Source organism: Xiphophorus couchianus, chromosome 19, assembly GCF_001444195.1.
Source record: "Xiphophorus couchianus chromosome 19, X_couchianus-1.0, whole genome shotgun sequence".
Classification (NCBI taxonomy): domain Eukaryota; kingdom Metazoa; phylum Chordata; class Actinopteri; order Cyprinodontiformes; family Poeciliidae; genus Xiphophorus; species Xiphophorus couchianus.
The window spans coordinates 22,306,364-22,329,902 of NC_040246.1; the positions used below are offsets into that span (position 1 = coordinate 22,306,364).

Here is a 23,539-nt window from a genome sequence, read left to right on the forward strand (position 1 = left end):
ACGGCTTAGAAAAACAAACCAAATCTTGTGTCTTTCCCATCCTTCAACAGAACAAAGACATGTTTTAATAGAAATGCAGATCTTGTTTAAATATGTTGTCAGAAACAGAGCCGGGTGGCTGATTTCTGGCTGTACTTCCGGCTGCCATCGCCACTGTACAACACGTTAATGCAGGCGAGCGCAGCTTTGTGTCTCCTTCCCTGCCCACTGCCTGTTCACCACTCAGCTCCCCATATGCCGCTCCCCTGCGCTCCTCTCATCCAGCCACTGGGAGCTTGATTAAGCCTGACTTGTCACCAAATTACACACACAAAGTTTACATGCATACCCCGGCTCTCCAGCTGTTGCAGATTTGTTACAAAGAATAAATCTTGAAGCAGTTGACTGAGCAGGTCTGGGATGTCTGCCGCCTCATTGATACGGTGAGATGGAGGAGGAGGAGAGAAAGAGAGAGAGACGGATTCAGAAACCAGGCAGAGATGACATGAGACGACTCGGCTGGGTTAGCAAACAGAAAAATAGATTTTTTCCTATGGATGCAACAGCCAATCAGATGACTTCCCTTGATTGATTCTGATCCACAATTGGTCAAATAGTGACAAGTTTTCCTACTCATTGAATGTGTTAAACTAGTCCTGTTCTGTCCATCTTAATCCGACTCCAGTCCGTTTCTCTATAAAGTCTGGTCCGGTTGGTGAGCTGCGAACGCTAACTGAACTCTGGTCTTTCTCCAAACTTCAGTCTGGGTTCGGTTGAAGTGAATTCTGGTTCAGTTCTATTGTGTATGTGAATACCAAGCGGACCAGAGAGCGCTCCAAATGCAGGGCATTCTGCACATTGTTACCTGTATTCATACATTATTAATTACATTTCTATCGTTTATCAGATGAATACAGTCGGCATGATGGATGCCTTTGAAAGCAGCATTCTTCAATAATTGGTGGTGGCATTAAACTAATAAATAGGATTAATATTTTGAGTGTCAATTAAAGAATAAAAAAATTCAAATATTTCTCAAGAGAATCTTTCCTTGTCTCCAGGACACCATGTCTGCTGCAACCAGATGACCTCTGCATTTCATCTGTCTCTTAAATTAGATTTACTGAAAAAAGCAAGACTGACAGATGGATCTTTATGCAAAGATTTGTTTAAAAACCTGACATTCTCCTGAGGAAACCCACGTTTTCCTCCCAGTTTTAGCCAAATTGTTGTTCCGTTTCTCTGCTGCTCTCCTTAACCTCTATGATTTCTCTCTAACATCATCTAAATGGTTGTGGCAGTAATTGCCGTGCGGGCATCATTATCCAAGAAAGCATGAATAAGACGCAGTAATGAGTGAAAGCCCCGCAGCTCAGTCGACCATTGATCAATACCATTAAACAACGTGCACTTTGAGCCGAGCTGCGTTCGAGAGCTCAACACTCAAATGGATATTCCTCATAGCCCTAATGGCTTTGAACTGGGCCTCCATTACCATGTATAAAACGCACCTTATTAGCATAATCAAATCTCTCTCTGTGTTTTTTGCGTCAGAGATAATATGAAAAGACATGGGGTTGCTAATGTAATTAAGCGTATGCTATAACTGCTATCCCCTGATCACATGACCTCTCCTTCAAACAAAGACGAATAAACGGTCCCGTCACGGCGGCTTCCATGTTGTTGGTTCTCATATCCGGACGTAAACAACATGACTACATGAGATCGGTAATAAGAACTTAAAAAATCCTGAAATTACAACGTAACTGTGAGTGTCAAAGTGAATCCCAGCAGATTTACCTTCAGAAGTGAAGCATTACGGCTAAAATGTTCAACAGAAACTGGTCTGCAAAAAGAAAGAGGCGGAAAAGGAAGGGAGAAATGTTTAAAGGGGCAGGCACACAATTAGGCCTGTCATGATAACAAACAATACCAGATAAACAATGATGTTGTTGTTTTGAGACAATTTTCAAGTCATGTAATGGTACCAACAGGAGATCAATCAACTTTAAATTACATTTAAATTCCAAAGAACTATTAACACTGAAACTGGAAGACACTTTAAATATCCAAAATAAATAAAACAACAAAGAAAATAAATCATGAAGTTTCTATTAACAAAACTGTCCTTCAAAAACAAAAGGGCAACTTGAGACCAAAACACCAAACTGGAGAATTTATCATCCAGTTTTTGGCAGAAAGAGAAAAACAATAAATAATGCAAATTGAAATTATTGCTTCTCGCATTAGGCCAACACATAGTTTTATAGCACAATCAACTACATTACCTTCAGTTGTTATAAAAATGCTAAATATGTTAAATATGACTTAAAAAAATGTACTTCCTGATTTAATGCCTCTGTCTTTTTAAAACCTCCTGCTCTTTCTTAAAACTCCACCTTCAGGAAGTCGTCACTGAAGGCCCAGTTTCCCTTTAATAACATTTTTAATCAGAGTTGCTCTGAGTAGTAGCTCCTTTAACGAGCTCAGGTGTGTGCTAATTGCTGGAGGCTAGTCTGAAGTAGCTGAGTGGGGGAGGAGCTGCGTCTCGAAGGCGGAGCCAGGTCCCCCCATGCGTTTCGTGCAGCTTAATGGTTGCCATGGAGACTAAAGGATTTCTCAAACATGCATGAAAGAATCAAAGCAACGCTCCGGATTTATTTTTCCTGAGGGAATAACATAAAGTCGATTTAACACGATACTGCTTCTTTAAAAGGGAACAAATACAGAGAAAACCAGCCAACACCCTATAGATCTGATTCAGCTGGGTCTACTTCCCGGTAAAATTACAATAACAAATGCATAAATTCAACTTCTATGAACCACAAATCTGGGGAAAAAAACTTTCAGAAAACTGCAAAACACTGAATTCCTTTAAATCAAGGTTAAAATCCCACCTGGTTAGAGCTGCTTTTGAACAATAATAGATGAAACTTTGACCAACATACTTGATATGTAACAACAGACAAACACAAAATGTAAATTGTTTTCTGTTTTTCTCAATTGTTGACTGTTTGGTGTTTTTATCTCTTTTTATTTTGTGTTTTTATGATATGAAGCACTTGAACTGCCTTGTTGCTAATATATACTTTACAAATAAACTTGATTGATTGATAAATAGTCACTTAATCCATTTGTTTCCTTAGAATTTGGGAGTCCTTCCCATAATTTAAGCTTGAAATTACCTCATTAATTAATGTAGGTGATATGGTTTGACTCCAGTCAACACGTTTTCTTAAATTTGTAATATATTGCTCCTATATATAGCAAGATAATTTCTTGGTATAACAGAAACCATTTTCTGCAGCAAGTTTCTTCCTGTGCATGGAAACATGGAGTCACACCACTTGCCTGCCTGCACCCTGAAGACATCCTCCCACCCCACGCCAGAACCCGCGCCATGTTTACCAATCAGGCTCCGCCATGACTCTGCGCGGCGCCTGGGAAGATATCAACACATCCAAAAATTTCCATCAATGGCGGCTCAACTCCTCCGCAGCAACTCTGTGATAGGTTAATCCCTGTATCACACTTCAGCACCAGTTCACTAAGCGGCTTAAAAGGACACATTAGAACGATGACAATGACCTGCTAATGGTGTTACATTTCTCTGAAGCATTATGAGCTATCTTTGTCACATTTATCTTATAATGAGATCTGTCAATTGCAGGGGGAGGAAGATCCCATGCTGCAGCCAAGGACGTTGATATTTCACATAATAAATAATGACCTAGAAAAGGGAGAAAACAAACCTTGATCCCTCTACCCTGATCTGTTTTCTTTGCAGGCGATAGAGCGGGCAGCCCCATGGGGGCCCTGCAGCTCAGTGTCACCATTCAGATTACTGGCTGGGTCCTCTGGGCATCGCTACAGCCCAACCTCACCATGTGTGATTGATGAGCGCTGGTTCCCACGGGCATTTTACAACATTTCCTCAAGCAATGTCCCCTGAAGAACATGTGCCATAATTCATCACGCTATTACTGTACCAAGTCCAAATAGTCACTTTGTCCCTTCTAATTTAAATGTGGTACGCACTTCCAACCTCCTGCATCGTTTTATTGCAGAGGAAACATACAGATAACTGAATGCCACAATGAACACCTTCCTGTCCCACAGATATGTGTTGCTGTACTGGGCAATGGCAAAAACACCAAGAATGTGAACCAGTGTGGATTGTTTGGGGGTGGCGATGCTAAATCAGGGTTAACATTTTGCTTTGCAATAAAGAAATTCCTCTTCATTTAGATTAGAAAAGCATCCCGTGTTTTTGGTTAGTGTGAAACTTGATGATGAACCGGATGTTTGCAGCTGACTGAGAGGGGAAGCATGGCAGGCGGTGGCTCAGCTGCACAGCCATTAGCTCTGCTGCCCATTCCTTAGCAAGGAAAGTAGCTGTTAGGGGCACACCGGTTTCCTGAATATTGGGAGATCATGATCGGCTGATATTGTATGTGAAGATGATCTTATCTACCTCAGCAAAGGTCTAAAAATCAACCACAGTCCTCTTCTGCTTAAGGAGGTTTGACTGTTAGCCCCGCCCACCGGGTCACGATTCATTGAACAATAGTCATCCCACTGTTACCAACTCAGTGACTGTCTTGCTATATTTAGCGACATTTCCAGAAAATTGCAATCAGCACAGCCCTAGTAGCTATACATGTACCGGACATGTTCCGCGCCATCTTGGTAGGCAAGCGCAGCGCAGAGCATAGCAGACCCATGGTGTTTCAATGGATTTGTAAAGGACGTACAAACTCTTTGTGTGAATAACGAGGTTCTGGTGACTGGCAGAGTCAGTACATGGAACTATAAACACACAGGCTACAGGTCTGTTTTAGCTCGTAGTAAAAAGCTACATAGCTAAGCTACTTTTGCTAATTTGGCAGTAATTACGACAGTAAATATCACTGACATTTATCTTAGTATTACAGAGAGGTGGGTAGAGAACTCAAACATTGTAATCAAGTAATAGTTGTAACATACTTACCCTGTTTACAAGTTTAATAGGGACGAGGCGTTAGCTAGTTCTAAGCTTGTGGCTTGTTTTTTGTAGGACAGAGCTAGCACATTAGCACCTAGCATACGCCACCTAGCAAGTATACGTTGTAGCACAAACAACATGGCGACGATCGTGTTACAGTATTTTAATAAAAACTTCAGATCCTATAGTATTTCTATTCATTGTTTTAATATCTGAAATTAATATTTCTCAAATAAAGAGTCTGTTATTGCCCTTTAGAAACTGTTGGTATTTTGATATTGATGACAAATCGTGTTTCTGTTTGATTGGGAGGTAAAGTATTAAAACACCACTTGTTGTTTCAAACAGCCATAAAAATGAAAAACTATTTTCTTCAAGTCATCAGATGGATCGTTTATTGATTTATTTTAGTTCTTCCAGGTGTGGCTGGTGAAATTTCATGTAAAAATATAGAAAATCCCAATCAGTTCATGAATTCTTATTTGATTATCTGCAGCTTTTAAGGATGCCAGCAAGAAGAAGTTAACAGTGAATTCATGGCACATGTAGCAGCCTGGTCTGAGCAGAAGTCTATAAACTCTTCTGCATGTAATTACCTCTGACAGGCGCTCGCTTTAATCTACACAAAGCACGTGCAAACGAGCCGTTGCACACTTCCTCCATGAAAGGGGGACACGCTGCCGGGCCGCCCGCTGAGAAGGCCCTCTCTGTGCCTGACACGGACGCGGGCCGCGGCGACCCGGCTGGCGCTTGCCGCCGTCTGCTAGCCGGCTGACGGCTCGGGGGCGGCCATGTGGCGTCTGAGACCGAGGACGGGACCGGCACTCTGCTCACCAAGGCCGTCTGCGCCGCGGAGCCACAAACCTGGCAACCGGGAGACATGGCAAGGTCACCCCTCGCTCCGCCTGAAAGACCTCCACCTGCCACGCTCTGCCTGGCCGTCACGGTCCGCAGACGGGCGGGGTCAGGCTGCTGGTGCTACACGCAAAACACAACAAACTCACTGAGAAAAGATTTCCCTCCCTCTAAAAACCAGGGTTAAAATATGTTTTTCATTAGTTTAGGTTTATCTTGTCTAATACAGTTTTAATTTGAGGTATTGTTTAACATTTATCGTGATAAATTTATCAAGATAAGGTTTTGATTCGTAGTTTTCACTATAAATTCCCAATATATTGTTTTAGTGATATAAATCACGTGTCTTTATGCGTTTGTTGCCCTAAAGACGTGCATTTCAAATAATATCGTGTTAAAAGTGAATTTATCTGCCAGAGGAATTAGTACTTATTTATCAATATTAAGGAGCCATTGATTTAAAATAAGCTCATATATCTTGTTGAAAAGTTACTTCTAAGTTAGTTTTGTCGGAAACACTTTATTTGACGGGTTGTGAATAAGACTGTCACGTCATAAACATGACATAACAGCTGAACTCATGAACATGAGTAAGTTGTCATGAATATTTATGACTGTTGTCATAAAGTGTCATTTGGTAAATCATGACACTTAATACAAAGTTGACATTATTCAAAATGTCTTGATTATGACAACTTGACATTAACCAAGAAATCATGATCTGACATAAAGTTGTTATAAAAGTATTACAGATTAAACTTTAAAAATGATGTAGCTTTATGTTACTAAAGCTAAAGTTTAATCAGACATTTTGAATAATGTCATCTTCATATTAAAAGTTTCATGATTTACCAAATGACACTTTATGACAAGTCATACATATTCATGAAGACTTACTCATGTTCATGAGTTCAGGTGTTATGTCATGTTTATGACGGTGTCATGACAGTCTTATTCACGTCAAATAAAGTGTTACCGTTTTGTCTTACTTCAAGTGTACTAAGATGTTTGCACTACAAACTAAAAACAAAGAGCATTTTGTCTATAATTTAAGTATATTTTAATGCTATAAACACACGATGTAGCTCCAGTTATAATTTAACCCTATTAATTACTGTTGTTGTTAAAATCAGTTTATTTTGTCAGTTTTAGTGAACTATGATAACCTTGCTGAGAACCTATTTGAACAAAAACACGTGAAATTCATGGTAATTAGAGCAGCTCTCAGCGCTGCGTTTGCTTCCTCTCAGTTCAGCCTGGTGAAGTTGGTGATGGAGCCCATCCATAACGGGGACGGGGGCGTGATTCCCCCTGAAGGTTACTGCTTGTAAATCCCTGCATAGTTTATTCAAATGGTGCCCTAACCGTGGTCTCTGGGATTTTTCCCCTTACAGCAAGCAAAGCATGACCTTTACATTTGATGCTTGACAGTTCTTCAAATTCGCCCAACCAGAACAGATTAATGCATATTTATGTGTTGTTAGTGGAGCAGCGGATGCTCTCTATCTGCTGGAGAACAAAAGGCAGAGAGCTTTTTGCAGACAGCACACCATCCATGCACAGACATTTTAATTTTTATTATTAAACATATCTTAAGATTAGCAGCCATTATCCTTATTTACTAGCATATTTGTTACAGGTCATTATTAATGGATCAGCATGCAAATATTTACATATTAAAACAGTTCGTGGGTGTTTGTGAGCACAAATTTGTGATAAGATAAAGAGGTATAAACAAATTGTAGCTTTTGGCAAATTTATCTTACAATTTATTTACACAGGTCAAAATATCTGTATGCAGAAAATAGTCGATAATTACTTTTGATTCTAGTCAAACTAGAACTACAAGGGCATGCCGTGGTGGCGTAGCGGTTAGCGTGACCCATATTTGGAGGCCTTGAGTCCTCGACGCGGCTGTCGCGGGTTCGACTCCCGGACCTGACGATATTTGCCACATGTCTTCCCCACTCTCCTTCCCCTTTTCCTGTCAGCCCGCTGTCATATAAGGGACACTAGAGCCCACAAAAGACCCCCTGGCGGGGTAAAAAAAAAAAAAAACTAGAACTACAAAGAAATTCAACAACTTGGGTCAAAAACATCTGTTGCCAGTCAGTTACTAAATATGTTTTCCCACCTGATAATCCGGTAGATTCGGTTAAATTGGGACCAGAAATTTGTGTGTGTGTGGTGTATGTAAAAAAAAATAATAATAAAAAGACCTTGAAAAAAAAATAAATAAATTGGGACCAGAACTTCAACATTTCTTCCATCTCCACCTACTGTGGTAACCAACCAAACCCTATGAGCAACCTGTTCCCCTCCTCGCCTGTGGGGGCGCTGTAACAAGAACCACTGAAGGAAATAACTTGGAAATCTCTGAAGACACTGAGCACAACTTCCTTCTTCACCAAATGGAAACAAAATTGAGTAGCATCAGATTTTAGCGGTTGGAGGATTTCTCTTTAGTCTTTGGCTAAAGACCACAAGCCATTCTTCTATTAGCACTAGGCTAACACGTTTGCTTTGGTGGTATTTACTCAAAACCCCCTGAACTGAAGTCCACTTCTGCATATGCATAGTTCACTTTGAATGCATATGGTGTTCCCATATGCATTAAAAGTGAACCATAGTTCACTTCAACCAGACCCAGACCGGGGCATTTAGGTGGACCAGGGTTTGCTTTTCTGGTCGATTACACATTCACACCAAGTCAAACAAACAAGACTTTCTAAACAAACAAACCAGAGTCCAATTAAACCACACTAAACAGGGATGGTGTCAACACATCCTTACTCTGTACACACTCCAGTGGGGTCCAACTGATCCCATGTGCGGTTTGACTACGTTTTTTTTCTGTGTGTGTGTTTCAGGAACTGACAGTCTGACGGGACAACCCCCACACCTCCATTTCCCTGCTGTCCAGCCAGGACATCTGCAGCGCTCCTCCCTAAGACTGAGTTTTACCATGCAACAGTTGCTTACATGTTCACAATAAATAATAAATTCAGAAGAAACATTAAGATTTGTTGCTAAGGGAATCATCATGCTTCTAATTTTATAACTGAAGAAGCAGAACACTAAACTATTTAATTCCCCTTCTGTTCACATGGTTATTTTTAGGCAGAATATAGCAGGAAACTGTATGGTTCCTGCTATAGTGAGGTTATTTTACAGACTGGCACCTGGTTTGGGGAAAGATTGAGCCAAGCTCATGTATTTAGATTGGTCAGGTTGGAGGCTGTCATTTATCATATAGCCAGTCCTCAGATGGCCGCCTGACCAACTCAGCCGGTCGGAGTCGGGGTCAGGTGGTCTTTACGTCTGTCACCATGTATGGATGAGTGTGAATCTCTCCGATCTGCTCTGAGGATTAAACATTCACAGCTTGATGAAGGTCCTGGCAGGCTTCTTCTTTTCTCTAAGATAACATTGGTTTTCTCGCTTGCTGCCACTCCTTAAAAAAGCCCATTGCTCAAATATTTTGCTGTCAAACCACTGCGGAAAGGGATTCATTTGAAACAGAAATTACGTTAAAAACACAGGAAACAGCATGAGGTTTTCACTGTTTGTTTACAACTAGCATACAATTTAAAAGCTGCCATCTATTATTAGCATATTTTTGGTAAGAGGCTGTTTTAAATGCCTGTTTCTGGTTCCTTCCACTTTGGTTTTCAGCAAAGCGCTCAACTGAAATTGCTCTTTTTAAACGTTATACAATGATCTTTGGGCAGGTTTTCACTGTGGACAAAATAATTTTATTCAATAGGCCAAATCCTCTGGTATATTTGGCTCGATAACTGTAAAGGTTTCTTTAACCTGTGGTGTCCCCCAAGGTTTAGTACTTGATCCCTTGTAATTTTCTCTTAAATTTTCAGCTGATCTTATTCACCACCAAATCTAACTGGTTTTCAGGATTCTCAAAAACATATAACCAGTACAAAACACAGCTATTATTATCTACCACTCAAAAATCAATCTCCCTAAAGTACATTACACTAACACAAAAATTAATATTGAAGAACAATAGTTAATTCATCACTGCACAATGTTTATCATTGCATTTATCACTTTATAAAAGAATTAAAACACATTTTAACCATAAATTACTGTTGCATTTTCAACAAATAAAATTTTTTAAATCGTAATTTAAATTATATTAATTTTGTATGTAAATGTATTTTTTCAGTCAAATAAACAATACAGGGTTTTATTCTCCCATTAGTATTTTTCAGCATCAGTGTACAAAATGGCAGGAAAATACTAGATGCGAAACTCAAAATAGTAATATACAGCTTCAAATTAAAGATTAAAACAACAAATACAATTTTCAATAAAATGGCGCTTAGAACAATTCAAATTAGCTTTTAAAACAAGCTGTATGTGGTTTTGTTTAGCTGTCAGCCATTAGCCGCCTCATATCAACGATGCCAACTCACCGAGACGCCAAAAAGTCTCAAAACTCCGGTTTTTCTGCGCTCCGATCATCCAGACTGGAACATCATCTTCACAAAATGCTTTCAGATACATAATGTGGAGAAAAATCCACAATTCAGTCAGATTATTATAACTTTTATGCATGGTTTTTATCTGGGCTACATCTCTCATTCTGCATCTGGCGCTACTTCGTGGGCGGAACTTAACTCTCCTCGGCCAATCACAAATCTGCATTTCCTGACGCAGCCAATAGTGGAGCAGGTGTATGAAACGGCCGCGAAGACCGGAAGTTGTTGCTGCAATTAGATTTATGTCCTGTTGCTTAGCAACAGTGATAAGCTAAACAGGCTGGTAAAAAAAAAAACAACACAGTTTAATACTTAAAAGAAAATTTGAAAGAATGAATCTTGGGATTACTAAAATATTAACACTTATAGCCATAGAAACATGTTTTACATGTAAAAACAAAATGTTTAACAGTTATAATTGTGTATGCTGACATACACAAACTGTATGTTAGCAGCTGTATTTCCAAACTAAAGCATTTGGTAATACAGCTTCTAGATTATTAACACAGAGTTTATAGAGTCATTTCAAAGTATTCATTAAATTTAAAGCAGTTTCTTTGTGTTTAAAGTAACTTTATTATTTTAGTTCCTTCATGTTTTCACTATATGTCTTAAATTTTAATCCTTTTTTGTTTTCTGTAATTTATATGTTTATAACTATAATTGTAAAATATGGCCAATAAATAAATTATTCGTTCATAAACTCAGCATATTTAGGTTTTTCTGGGTGAAATAGAGAAAAAGATGAGTGGAGACAGCATTGCTGTCAGTGCCTTCATTGGTTTATGTTTGTTGCTGAATAGATTCAAGGTTTGCTGGGTGAGGTCCAAGGAAACAAGGTGCAGCAGTCTAAACACAGACAGCCTTTCCTCTTCTGTCTTATCAAGGTCTGAGCGGAGAGACGAGAGGCTGGGATGGAATTAGAAAGTTAACCTCATCCTTGCAGATAAAAAGCCAAAAACAGAGATAATCATGGAGGAGCTGCAGCGCTAAAGCTGTACAGAGCAAACAGCGCCGTGAAAACAGGTTTCATCTAAACGTCAAAGAAATCTCAATATAAGATTAAAAAATAACCTAGGTACATTGCAAAGTTCTAAATTGTTTAGTTCATTAACAGGAACATTCTTGGAAATTCGAGTTTCAAAAATTCAGGTTTTTTACATGTAAATTTGACTTAAAACTCAGAAACTTCCAAGATTTTCTAGAAGATTTGAGATTTTTTTATTTCTAGCAAATGTTTGGCTTTTCAAACAAGACATTCATTTTTGTCTTCTTGAGTATTTCTTAAAATAATCTAATTTTCTGAGATTTTTCAAGCAAATTTCATTTTCTAAACTCATAAACTTCAAAGTTTACTGTAGAAAACCTGAGCTTAATCTAAAAATGTAAGATTTTTTTCTAGCAGATGTTTGACTTTCCAAACTCAGATTTTCTAGAGAAACTTGAAAATATATGAAATTACTCTCAAATTTTCTGTTTTTTCTTCCAAGCTAATTTTTGACTTTTCAAGTCAATTATTCTTATCTTATAACTTTAACTTATTACACTTTTATTCTGGTATTCCAAGTTTATTCTCATCATTTCAACTTTGTCATTACTGTTCCTGCTAAATGAATTTTATACTCATATCCTGATTTTATTGTTCAACTTTATTCTCATTTTGACTTTGTAATATTTTATTTTTGTATTCTGACTTTCTTGTGTTAGTAAACTTTATTATGGCAATATTACAACTTCATTCTTCCTCATAATATTTTGACTTTATTATTGTAATTTAAATGTATACATTTCTTTTCCTGGCCCTAAAACTCCATCATGGGTTATGAAAGCTTTCTTCACCTGAATGTATTAACTTGCCCTTAGAAAACTGCTGTTTTGATTTGTTGCATCTGTTAATGCCTCTTGGCATAGACTCCACTGCAAAATAAGTTTTTAACCTCGGTGGGTTTTTATCTTGATAAAAAAAATTGTTAGAACATAAAAATTTACTAGTTTGAAGCAGAAATCTGTAAGCTGCTGAATGTTTTCACATTGAAAATCAGTAAAGCACAGAGTAAAAGTTAAAGTTTAAAGAATGATTTAAAAATGAACCGATTAAATCAAAACTGTTAAATCATTGCATTTTTACAGCGGGTTTAATGGCTGCATCTCAAGTGTTTTGGTTCTCTGGCGCAGCAGAAACGTGAGTGGCCACGTGTGCAGGGAGCGCAGAAATAGCTCCATTAAAAGGTCTTGACTCACCTTGTTTTAAGCACAAGGTCTAATTGCCAGCCTCTTTTCCAGAAGGCCGGCGCAGCAGCTGGCAGCGTCTACAGGGAGAGCCACTAACGACATAAAATATAAGGGAAGGAGGCGATAAGACGCTGGCGGACAGAGAGGAAAACAGCGCAGGACTCAGAATGCCCTCTGTGGCTCCTCACCACACGCTGGACTGATAAATGGTGCGATTATTCTTGCTTAAGTTGGACCCGCCTTCAGAGCCTCGCAACATCTGAGCAGATAATACTCAGTATGTGCCAACCAGTTGTTCGGTAATTTAAATTAGTGACATTCGGTCCCTGCTCGATTCTTCAGAGACCAATTTATGCAGGATATCAGAAGAAGAAGCAAAAGTGACCAGAAGTGGGTTCATTTTCCTCTGATGTTGCATCTTTTTTATTAAAGGTTGCCAGCTGCAGAGGGATTTAAGCGCACAGCAAACAAGAGTCATTAGTACTGAGTTCATTTTATTAAGGCTCAGACATGAAAAATAAAACTAAACCCTAATGCATTGATAAAAAGTTTTTTAAAAAAGGAGAAAATTCCAGCCCAGAAAAAAAATTCAGAAATGTTGAGAAATTTTCTAGAAAAAAAACGTAGAAATTTCTGTCTTTAGTTTCTTCCTGAAACAACTTCTTCAGGAATTCATCATGACACACAAATCCGAGGAAAAAAAATAAAAGTAAACATTTTTTAGATTTCCAAGTTTTTTTCTAGTAAATATCTGAGCTTAATAGAACATTTGCAAGAAAACAACTCGGAAATTCTGAGGTTATCTCAATTTTATAGGAAAAAAAACAACTAATTTTCAAAAGTAAAAAACTTTTGAAAATGAGTAATAAGTTTCTGCCAAAATGTTATTTCTTTAATTTTCAAGGTTTTTTCTAATTACTCTCAAAAGAGTTTGAAAAGTTAATTTGTGAGAAAAACTAAGAAAATTTTAAAACAATCTTAAAATTTCAGAGTTTTGAGAAATGTTCTAGATCTTTTGGAATTTTTGACTTTTCAAACATATTTTATATATATATATTTTTTAGGAAACTCCACTTTCAGGAAGTCCTCCCAACATGGCTGCTCTATTAACACTAACAACATTTTTACCAGCGTTTCACTGAGCAGTAGCTCCTGTAATGAACAAAGCAGTCCCACCAGGTTTTTGCTAATTGCTGCTGGCTAGTCTGAAGGAGCTGCTCTGTGAGGCTGCAGCTCCGAGGCGGAACTTTGTCCTCGAAGGCGGAGCTACATCCACCCAGGCGTTTTGCAGCTGAATGGTTCCCATGGAGATTGAAGGATTTCTCAAACATGCATGAAAATATCAAAGCAGCTCTCCATAAATCACAAAAGTCAATTTGACACAACACTGCCCCCTTAACAGAGTGAATACTTCTGCACCTTCATCCACTCAGCTTCCCAAAGCAGCAAAGCTGCGAGGAGTTTCTCCATCTGTGTTTCAGTTTCTGCAGCCATATAAATGAGCCGAGCGCAGAGCAATTTTATTCCAGCTCTTTAATCTAACGTCTGTCATATTGCAGATGGGCCGAGGAAACGCTGCTAATAAAACAGCACATCTTTTAAACCTGAGTTAGAGGTGTAACTGTAGAACTGCTGAGGCTACGTCCAGCTGGCCTTGTAAAAGTCACGGGCTCCGGTGAGGGCCAGAACAACGCCATTTGTCTTTACGTCAGCAGATTCAATAATTAATGGGCCGTATCCTATCACAGCTCCCGTTTACCCCCGCTAAGGCTCAGATCTCAGGAGCAGGACGTCCAGTTTTACCTCAGAACGTTTAATTCCTCTTCATTACGCCATGTCTGGTTGCATCTACACGGTTATTTACTTACTTTGACATGCAAACGTTCTGCTATGGGCCTGCAGTGATGCTAATAACGCAAGGAAACAATCCAGTGACATTAGAATATGACTTTGGATCAGAATAATTCATGAGGTAAATAAACATTTGGTGCATTTTTACCTGTGATGCTGAGAGACTTTATTAAAGCAAATAAACAATGAGGATCAATATGTTTGTGCATTTTGTACGATGGCGTATTAGGGCAACTGAAGGTAGAATAAGACGCTACATTTCCACAAAAAAAAATAAAAAATCCTTAATTTAATACAAAATCTTTTTTGAAAGTCAAAAATTTTCAACTTTTCACACTCATAATTTTTTATGTTTGTTTCTGAGAAACTTTCTGACGTTTAAAAATTTGAATTTTTCTAGCACATATCTAAGAAAATTTCTGAGACAACCTTAAAATTTCAGATTTTTTTGGAGGGAAATTTACTCCCTTTTTTAAATCTTCACTAGTTCTGCTACGCCATTATAGTTTTACCTGTGGATTTGATAAAAGTAGCACGAAAAGGTTTGTCGGAGAACTTAAATCTATATTCCTATATTTTATGTGACAGACTAACAAAATAAAACACAAGACTGTGAAGTGGAAGAATTACACCATCTTTACATTTCTGAAAAGTGTGCTGTGTATTTGTGTTAATCTTGACTCTGATACCCATAAAGAAAACCTAGTGAAATCAGTTTGATGATTAACATTACATTTGCTCCATTTCCAACCAAACCTGTTCCTCTCCTCACCTGTGGAGGCGCTGCAACAAAAACCACAAAACACCTCTGAACGTCTTCAGAGGTGTTTCACTGAGCGCAACTTTTCTTCATGAAATGGAAACAACAATGTTTAGGTGTCAGATTGTAGGGGTTGGATGCTAAGAACCAGGAGTCATTTCTCCTGCTAGCGCTAGGCTAGCACATTTGTTGGTTGTATTTACCCAGAATGCCTTGCGCTGTAGTCCAATTCCTGCTTTTGGAGCAGTCTCTGGTCCGCTTAGCATTAGCATACGCATTCGAACTGAACCAGAGTTCACTTAAACCGAACCAAGAATATGACTTTATTCTCATTTTTATTTTCTTTCCTAGTCTGGCCCTAATTCTCCGTCGTATCTCCTGAACCGTCTGACCTCAGAGTTTAGTAGAGGGGGGAATCAATGAGCACGATCACTCAGTGTGAAAATGTCAGCCTCCCCACCCTCACTTTCTTTATTGATGCTGACATTCAGCCTGATTCCAGAGCGGGGGATGCTACAGTACATCACACAGAATGGACACCACTGCAGGCTGAAAAATGAACATACAAACCTTAATTTATCTCTTCTACTGTTATATCTTTAAGTGCATTAGAGACCCAAACATTTAAGCATTGCATCTGTGTCCCAGCTGCTAAAAGATGATATTTTAGGATTTTCCTCCCCCCACACTTTCCCTTTCCTCTATCCCTGCTCATCGCCCCTGTAACCATCACGCCTTCCCCCAGGTGGCTTTGGGGCCGGCCTGTCTGAAATGTGATAGGCATAATCCCATTTAGTCTAATTGCATCTGCGGGAGAGTGTCCCATCGTGTGCCTACCGAACCCCTCAGAAGACATTAGGCACACATTTCCACACAGAAGCATCCTGCAGACACATGCACAGGCATGCATGCACGAGCCGGACACTTCTGCCGCATCTTTCTATGCTGTTCCTGACATGTAGAGGTGACCTATTATGCTTCTTTAACATGTTAGGATCCCTCTCCGGTCTATACAAAACATCTGCACAAAATCATTCTTAGGTAAAATGTTAGTCTGCTCCTTTCAGGATGAGCTGTTTTAGGGCATTCTGTCACTTTAAATCAAAATACGCTGCAGCCAACTCAACATTTAGACTTGCATGTGACAATGGCTTCCAATAGATGCAAATTTATACAACCGTACATCTTTGAAAAGAATAAATGGAGCTTCCTGCACAACCAACAAGAATGCAGCAAGTGGTGGCAGGAAAGCACAAAACCAGCTGACCAAACCTGCTGGAGCTCAGCTTGGGTTGCTAGGTAACGGATGAAATTCTGCTTGGGTTGCTAGGTAACGGCTGGGGTCACTAGGTGAAGACCGGCGCCTGTTAATTTGTGTCCTTACATTGGTAAGGCTTTTGAAACTGGTCATTATCGGTGAATAAATGTGAGCGAAGAGCAAATGGGTTCCGGCTTAACGCACGTTCAGTGGTCAAAATGGCTGGAAAAATGCTACGTTCACCATCGGTATCGGTCTGAATCTGCGTTAGAGTGGGAATTCAGACAAACACGTCAGGAGTCAGTGAATGGCCTAATGGAAACTAACGGGTTGTAATTTGAATGTGTTTCCACCTTTAAAGCAGATTTTGTGGAGGGGGTGTAGTTTGGTGATGCTGTGTTTTCACTGAGGCTAATGAGAGAGGAGGAGGAGGAGGAGGATGAAGAAAACACAAAACAGTAGATGACATTGTTCTTGGTAAATCCGTTATAGAAAACTTGGAGCCCTTCATGAAGAGCCTGATATTCTGAAAAGTTGTTGACATACGAGGTGTGGGATAAAAGATCTTTAAAATTCAAGAATTGAAAATCCAAATAAATAGAGGCTGTAAAGCAAGTTGGCCGGCTGAATATGGAACCCCAAAGGATTGGTGGAAAGAAATCCAAACTTTTCAAAAATTAAATCTTCAAAAAACATCAAACCGGAGTGCTTGTAGCCACTTCAGCAGCCAAAATCATCTGTTTATGGGTTTGCAAAACTAGACCATGAATCTGTCAATTTATACAATTATGCATCTGACACACCCAATATTTTCCTGCTTCTGCAAATAAAACAAATCATCCTGCAGCTCAGAGAGATGTAATCTTGTTTTGCTCTCTAGATTGAAGGATAATCTTGTTAACAAACAGCTGCTTCCATAAAACGAACCACAAAAAGTTGGGCGTTAAAGAGCAGAAACATCAGAAACCTGAATCTGATTAACCACATCTCTACGTTGTGAAGAGAATAATGTTGCTTCTGCTTTCTGTCGTGAAAATGTTGCACAGCAGCAGCGACATATTGAGCTGTAGCTGTGCACAGATCAATCTGCAGCACAAAGGAAATCAATACGGCGGAACCGAGTTAGTCCGTTGAGCCGAGTGCAGATCATTAGATTTGGATGTGGGAGAGGAGAACCATTCCAGTAAATGGAAATAAAAGCATTTCCTGTGCTGGAATCTAGCTTTTGCGCACAAGTGTAATAATTGTGCTCAGAAATGATTGTCACAAACATTGTTTCTAGAGATGGAGGTAATCAGAATAATGACTACTTCACTGTTTTGGTGTTTTCCATTAACTGGTGCAGCCATGCCTGTGGGGAAAAAAATCCAGTGACTCATTATCTCTGAAATGAAACTATTATCTTGAAAATAATAAATAAACCCGTTCTGCATAATGTGATATTACACACACAGAGTGGCGTTCAGCGAATCCGTCTGAAAGGAAAAACACCCATATGGCCACATTGTTTTGGAAATAAGGAAGCACGGATGCTCAGTCACCTGTTATTCTTAAGTATGGATGAAATTGCAGTGATGGTTTTCAAATAAGACAGCTTGAGTTTACCTCTGCTGGATAAAAATAGCCACTACACTGCCGGATCTCCAGCTGTTCCTTTATCCCCCGCTCAATCCAGTCATTAAAACTTTCACATCTTTTCAAACATTTGTTGAAAAAGCTGCCAAATCACAGGGAAATGTCTAAGCAGCAGGCACAATTCACAATATAAAAAACGTACAGAGCTGGAGCTAAGTGAGAATAGCTGCTGGGGGGAGAGGAAAAGTTGAAAGTAGCCATCTGACTCTCTGTACTGCTGTTTAGTTTGGAAAACAAGTTTTTGTTTGTGAAAACTTTTACTTCTCTGCCTTATTTATTTAAATGGATGTAAGACTAGCTGAACTTGTTGCTAAAAATATTTTGTAATTTTCCTATTACAAGTTGTTTGCGATATGTAAAAACTCAATTGTACATCTTTCTTATATGTTTTACGCATTTTTTACAAATAAAAAAAGAAGTCAGGGTCATGGAAGCTGGATTGAGGCTTCCATGTTTTTATCAAAGTTAGAAAGTTTTTATCAGCCGTTAGAAACAAAATGTCTGTTGAAAACAAACTAACCTGACTGCTTTGTCATCTACCGTTTATTAGCTAGAGCTAACTCAGTTAGCTAGAGCTAACTCAGCTAGCTCTAGTAATAAAGCAAAATCTGTTCTCAAAATGCATTGCAGCGTAAATACGACATCATGTGACAATAATTTATTTGAATTGATGAAAACTATAGTACAGTATTTTTTACATTTGAAATAGATGTTTGTCAGATAAAGTCTATAGTCGGTTTTTAGTCACGTGATTTTGGTTTCAGATGGAGGGCAGGAAGTAAAATGTCAATGAATGTAGCACTTTAAATCCAGATTCAATTAACTAAAACATGTTGGACATTACTCAGAGTTCAAAAGACACTAAAGATTTCCACGGACCAAATAAATGCACAAAATAAAATTTCGAAAATAAATATGCTTAATGCAAACATTGCAATTTTGTTAAAGTTTTTGCGCTAGGATGAGGTGGGTTTTCGGCCGGATCAAAATTAATGTATTTCGTAAAACTGCAATGGAAGCGACAACTGGATGTTACTGCTGGTAGAAACAACAAAGAAGACAACAGGAAGTGGTAGGAGGATGCCGCAGCTTGTTTTTTAATGACATGAACAAACTTTTCACGTGTGATTTTAATTGCAATTCTTATTTAATAGAAACACAGCAATTGCAAAATTGTGTTTGTCAACATTAGCAGAATATTGACAAAGCTTTGCGCACATTTGTAATGGAAACACAGTTACTAGCATTAGCAGACGATGCTCCTCCCAACCGCAGATGTAGATTTAAAATCCACATCTTACAGCATTCTGCTGTCCTTTTACACGTTTCACATTTATGAACGGCAACCTTTGTCGGTCGGTGGAAAGGTTTTTCCTTTTCTTCATTAGAACGACTGGAGAAGACAAGCTGCACAAAACATCTGCATCACGCATCACATGCTCTCGCGGTACATCTACGTGACGCCACAACTAGTCTGGGATCCCTTCAAATATTTCAGGTTATCAAACCACCACCATGTTTGATGGTCAGTATCATGTTCTGTTAGTTTTACAACAAACATGACAATCTTAAAAATAACTTTGTAAAGTCATTTCTCATCTGTTTTTAAATCATTTCAAAATGTTTGAGGTCTGTGGCCCTTATATGTGTAGTCAGACAAACTCTACTGCTGTGATTTTTTAATTCTATCAGCAACTAAAAACTTTGACTTAAAAATGTGAGTAATCATATTTAATTCATTGTTTAATGAGGTTTAATAACTCATTGCCACCAAGGGTGACAAGTTTTTAGGTATTTGGCATTTAATTTTCCACTCAGATTGTTTAGCTTTGCTTCTGTTACCCAGTAAGAAAAATCATCATTTGATTTGTTGAAGTGTCTTCGAGTTTAAGCCACAACTAAATTATTTTAGAAATAGATTATTCTGCCGATTCGACAATTATTCAGATAGAGATAAATGACATTTTACAGCTTTTTCATTTAACCATTAAGCCGTTTTATACAATATTAGAAATACATTAAAATATGGATATAAAGATAATCCAATTCCCTTTTAAATAGAAAATATAGGGCAGTAACATGACATTTCTTCAGTGAATTTGAACCACTATGCCAAGGAGCGGTTCAAGGAGTTTTAAAACATATTCACATGGCAAAATTTACATATTTTATGTACAGATTGGGTTTAATTACTGCTCTACATATGTTGTTTTTTCAGCAAATGGTCCTTTTTTGAATCTCTACATTCCTGTTAATTACTAAATTAGTTGACGATTAATCGATTAATCGTTTCAGCCCTATTTGGGCAATTTTTGCTGTTAAAACTTGTTTGATTCTGACAGGACAGCTAATCATTAGCAAAAATCATCAATCACAACATTCGCTTCCAGATGTTTGAGCATAAAGTCTACGCACCGAGCGAGCAAATCCACCTGCAAGCTGGTCCTCCAAGACCTTCAATCAAGGTGTGTGAGGTTGAAAACTTGATTACTTTCAAGTTAAACCAATTTCCAGCAGAATTCAATTCTTGTTCTCTGTTGCAGGTGAGCACCCTGCGGACGTCTGCGTCTTCCCAAAGAAATAAAGCACCTATAAACAGCAGCCTTTAAGGGAGGGGGAATGTAGAGCCAAAATGCAATTAATATGCAAATTTTAGGGGGAGACTTAATGGGGAGCCTTAACAAACACCCGTGTGTTGCGAGATAAGGCTGTTTTCAGGTTGTTTTCTTCTAACCTCTGCTTGTCCAAAGTCAACGCCTTGGGGAGCTGAAAGTCTCAGAAGCTCCTCATAATGGATTTTTGTTCTAGGAAGCGGGTTGAGGTTGTGTTTTTAGCATTCATTCTGCTAAAACAGCAACTAACTTCAGATCACTTTTCATTTTCATCCTATTCTCACTTTATCAAGTTTTCTCTGAATCCCGTTTAAAACATGTCAAACTTGAGGTCCGGGGCCCAAATCTGGCCCGCCATAGCTTCTTATATGGGACACATTAATAGAAACTTTGAGATAACAGTTGTTTGCTTAAATATTATTTTATTAATCAACTCAAAGGAGTTTTTAATCTGTTTACCACAATATTACATCAGCTCCTTTAGTTTTCTATCCCAGCATTTTTTAGCGCTAATAAAAATTTGACTATGACTATTTTCTAATATTTCGACTATATTCTCGTGTGACTAATCTCATAATACTATCACTTTATTCTTGTAATTTTTTTTAGTATGGTTCTAATACGCCATCACACACAAATATTTAATAATATTTTAACAGCTTGTTAATGGGGTTTATTAGCACTATCTGGCACAACTGGCCCTTTAAGAGCATTTCTAATCTTGAAACAAGTGAAAAAGACTTTGACCTCCTGTTAGACTCTGGAGCAGGAATGGAGGGGAAGATGGAGGGAATATCCTCAGGCAAGAGGAGAGAGTCTGCATTCAGGTCGGATTCAGTGTGATCGCGGTTCGATGAGGAGCAACAAACAGGAGGAGAGAAGATCTTCGGGAAGAAACGAGAAAGACAGACCGGTTTTGGAGAGGGCCAAAGCAACTCCGTCTGATGGATTCAAATCCCCCGAGTCTCCGTCTCCTCCATCCCCACCCTAATGATTCATCCTCCACCTCCAGGCCTCCGCGCCGTGATTCACACCCAGCTGAGTTATTGCTGCGGCCGCCAGCGGAGCTCCATCACTCTCCCTCCATCTTGGGTTTTCATCTAACGAGTATATGAGCTGCGACCAGCGCCTGATTGCACTGAAGTGCCCAGCTCAGCAGTTTTTATGAGGCTGTACGCTCTTATTCACACGCTGCTATAGCTTTGATGGTCACTTTTCCAGAAAGAGTTTTGCATTCTTTAAAAGCTGCAGCGTTTACAACTGATGGTGCAGAGACGATGCAGAGGAGGGACGCTATAAACGTTGATTAGATGAATGTGGCGTATCTAATAAACAAGAAGCCATTGGTATTCCTTTAACAGCATGGAGACGATGGAGTCCGAACACGACGGTTCAGGTCAGCAAAGAACAATCACAAAGAGAAAGATGGAATCTGACTCAATGTTCAGCGATCGATTCAGTTTGCAGAACTGTGACATTTCAAGGAAACATCCTCAGCACAATCCAAATTTTTTTGCCCAAATCTGACTTTTTTCGCCACCCATTTCATACGTTCTCACCTAAATAAAAACCTGATCTATTTCACTTACATATGTGGAACTAAATCACACCCAAGTTTTACGTCGCTGCAATGAGTCATGAGTCATAATTCTGCACCAGAAGAAGTCAGAAAAGGTAAATCTGGACGCAAACAATGGCAGAAAATGATAATTACAAAATTACAAAAGCAGTTTGTGTCAGTGAATGCATCACATCGCACACAAGACCCCAAAAAGATTATTGCATACCATCATTAGCATTGGTTTTAGCTGCCAAGTTGTCAACATAACACACCAACTCCTAAATGTATGCATTATATACTGTATGTATATATATATATATATATATATATATATATATATATATATATATATATATATATATATTACTAGCACAATCCTTTGCTAGTAATTGTCAACATTATGGCAACTAGACAAGGTCAGGAAAAAAATTTTATACATAAAAGGAAAGGAGAGTGAAGTAGCTCAGTTAAGCTAGTTTGACTAACAATCTCCACATGTAGATATGCTGCAGAATTCAGTGCCTTTCAGTTCAATAAAAAAAAATGGAGACCTTCAAACCAACTCTTGACAGATCATCAGTAGAGCAGGTGTTTAAATTAGCTAAGCTACCACAACGATAGCTAATTTATGTAACTTATACGTACATTTTTTTTTTTCATATTTGTTAAAACTGTCACTGTACTGTGACAGTACAGTATGAGATACATAAGATATGAAAAAATAAAAACACAAGCTCATCTGCCTTCTTTCAGCATAATTAGAAACAACCAATCACAGCCAGAAGGCGGGTCTTAGTGCTGTTAATCATGGTCATGTGGGTACTTTTAGTACCTCAAAAAATTATTTATTCACCAGCTTCATATGTAAATTATGTTCAGTTAGAATTGTCTAAAACTTAGGCCTTTTTCAGTAAGTAAAAAATCTATTAATGATGAATTAAAACCAGCTCTAATTTTTATTTGCATAATTTATTGTTTATTTTCTTTTCTCTCTCCATTTCTACCAGAAACTGGGCGACTAAAGTCTTCAGTCTGGTGTTTTGGTCTTTTTTTAAGGACAACTTTGCTTACAGAGACTTCATAATTAATTTTATTTGTTGTTTTGTTTGGATATTTTAAATGTCTTCCAGTTTTAATGTTAAATGTCCATTAGATTTTAAAGTGTATTACTATTTTATTACGGGAAAATGGTCTCAAAACAACATTATCATTTATCGCAATAACGTCCAGGACAATTTATCGTCCAGGCCGACTAAAGCTGCATACAAATAAAGAGTTTTGTATGCAACTGTTTAATTCAGTCACACAGA

General features: G+C 38.4%; 1 protein-coding gene across 2 annotated transcripts in view; it reads right to left on the reverse strand.

The window, feature by feature from the left end:
- The window catches only part of LOC114134038 (uncharacterized), a 73,208-nt gene extending 62,769 nt beyond the window's left edge, over window positions 1–10,439 (reverse strand). The window contains exon 1 of one of the 2 annotated variants that reach the window (XR_003593330.1): window positions 10,255–10,439. The gene's annotated coding sequence lies outside the window, so the exon portion shown is untranslated. Of the gene's footprint in view, window positions 1–328; window positions 861–10,254 lie in introns of those variants that run through there. The other variant, XM_028000253.1, reaches the window with a different exon arrangement.
- Between the last annotated feature and the right edge of the window lie 13,100 nt (window positions 10,440–23,539).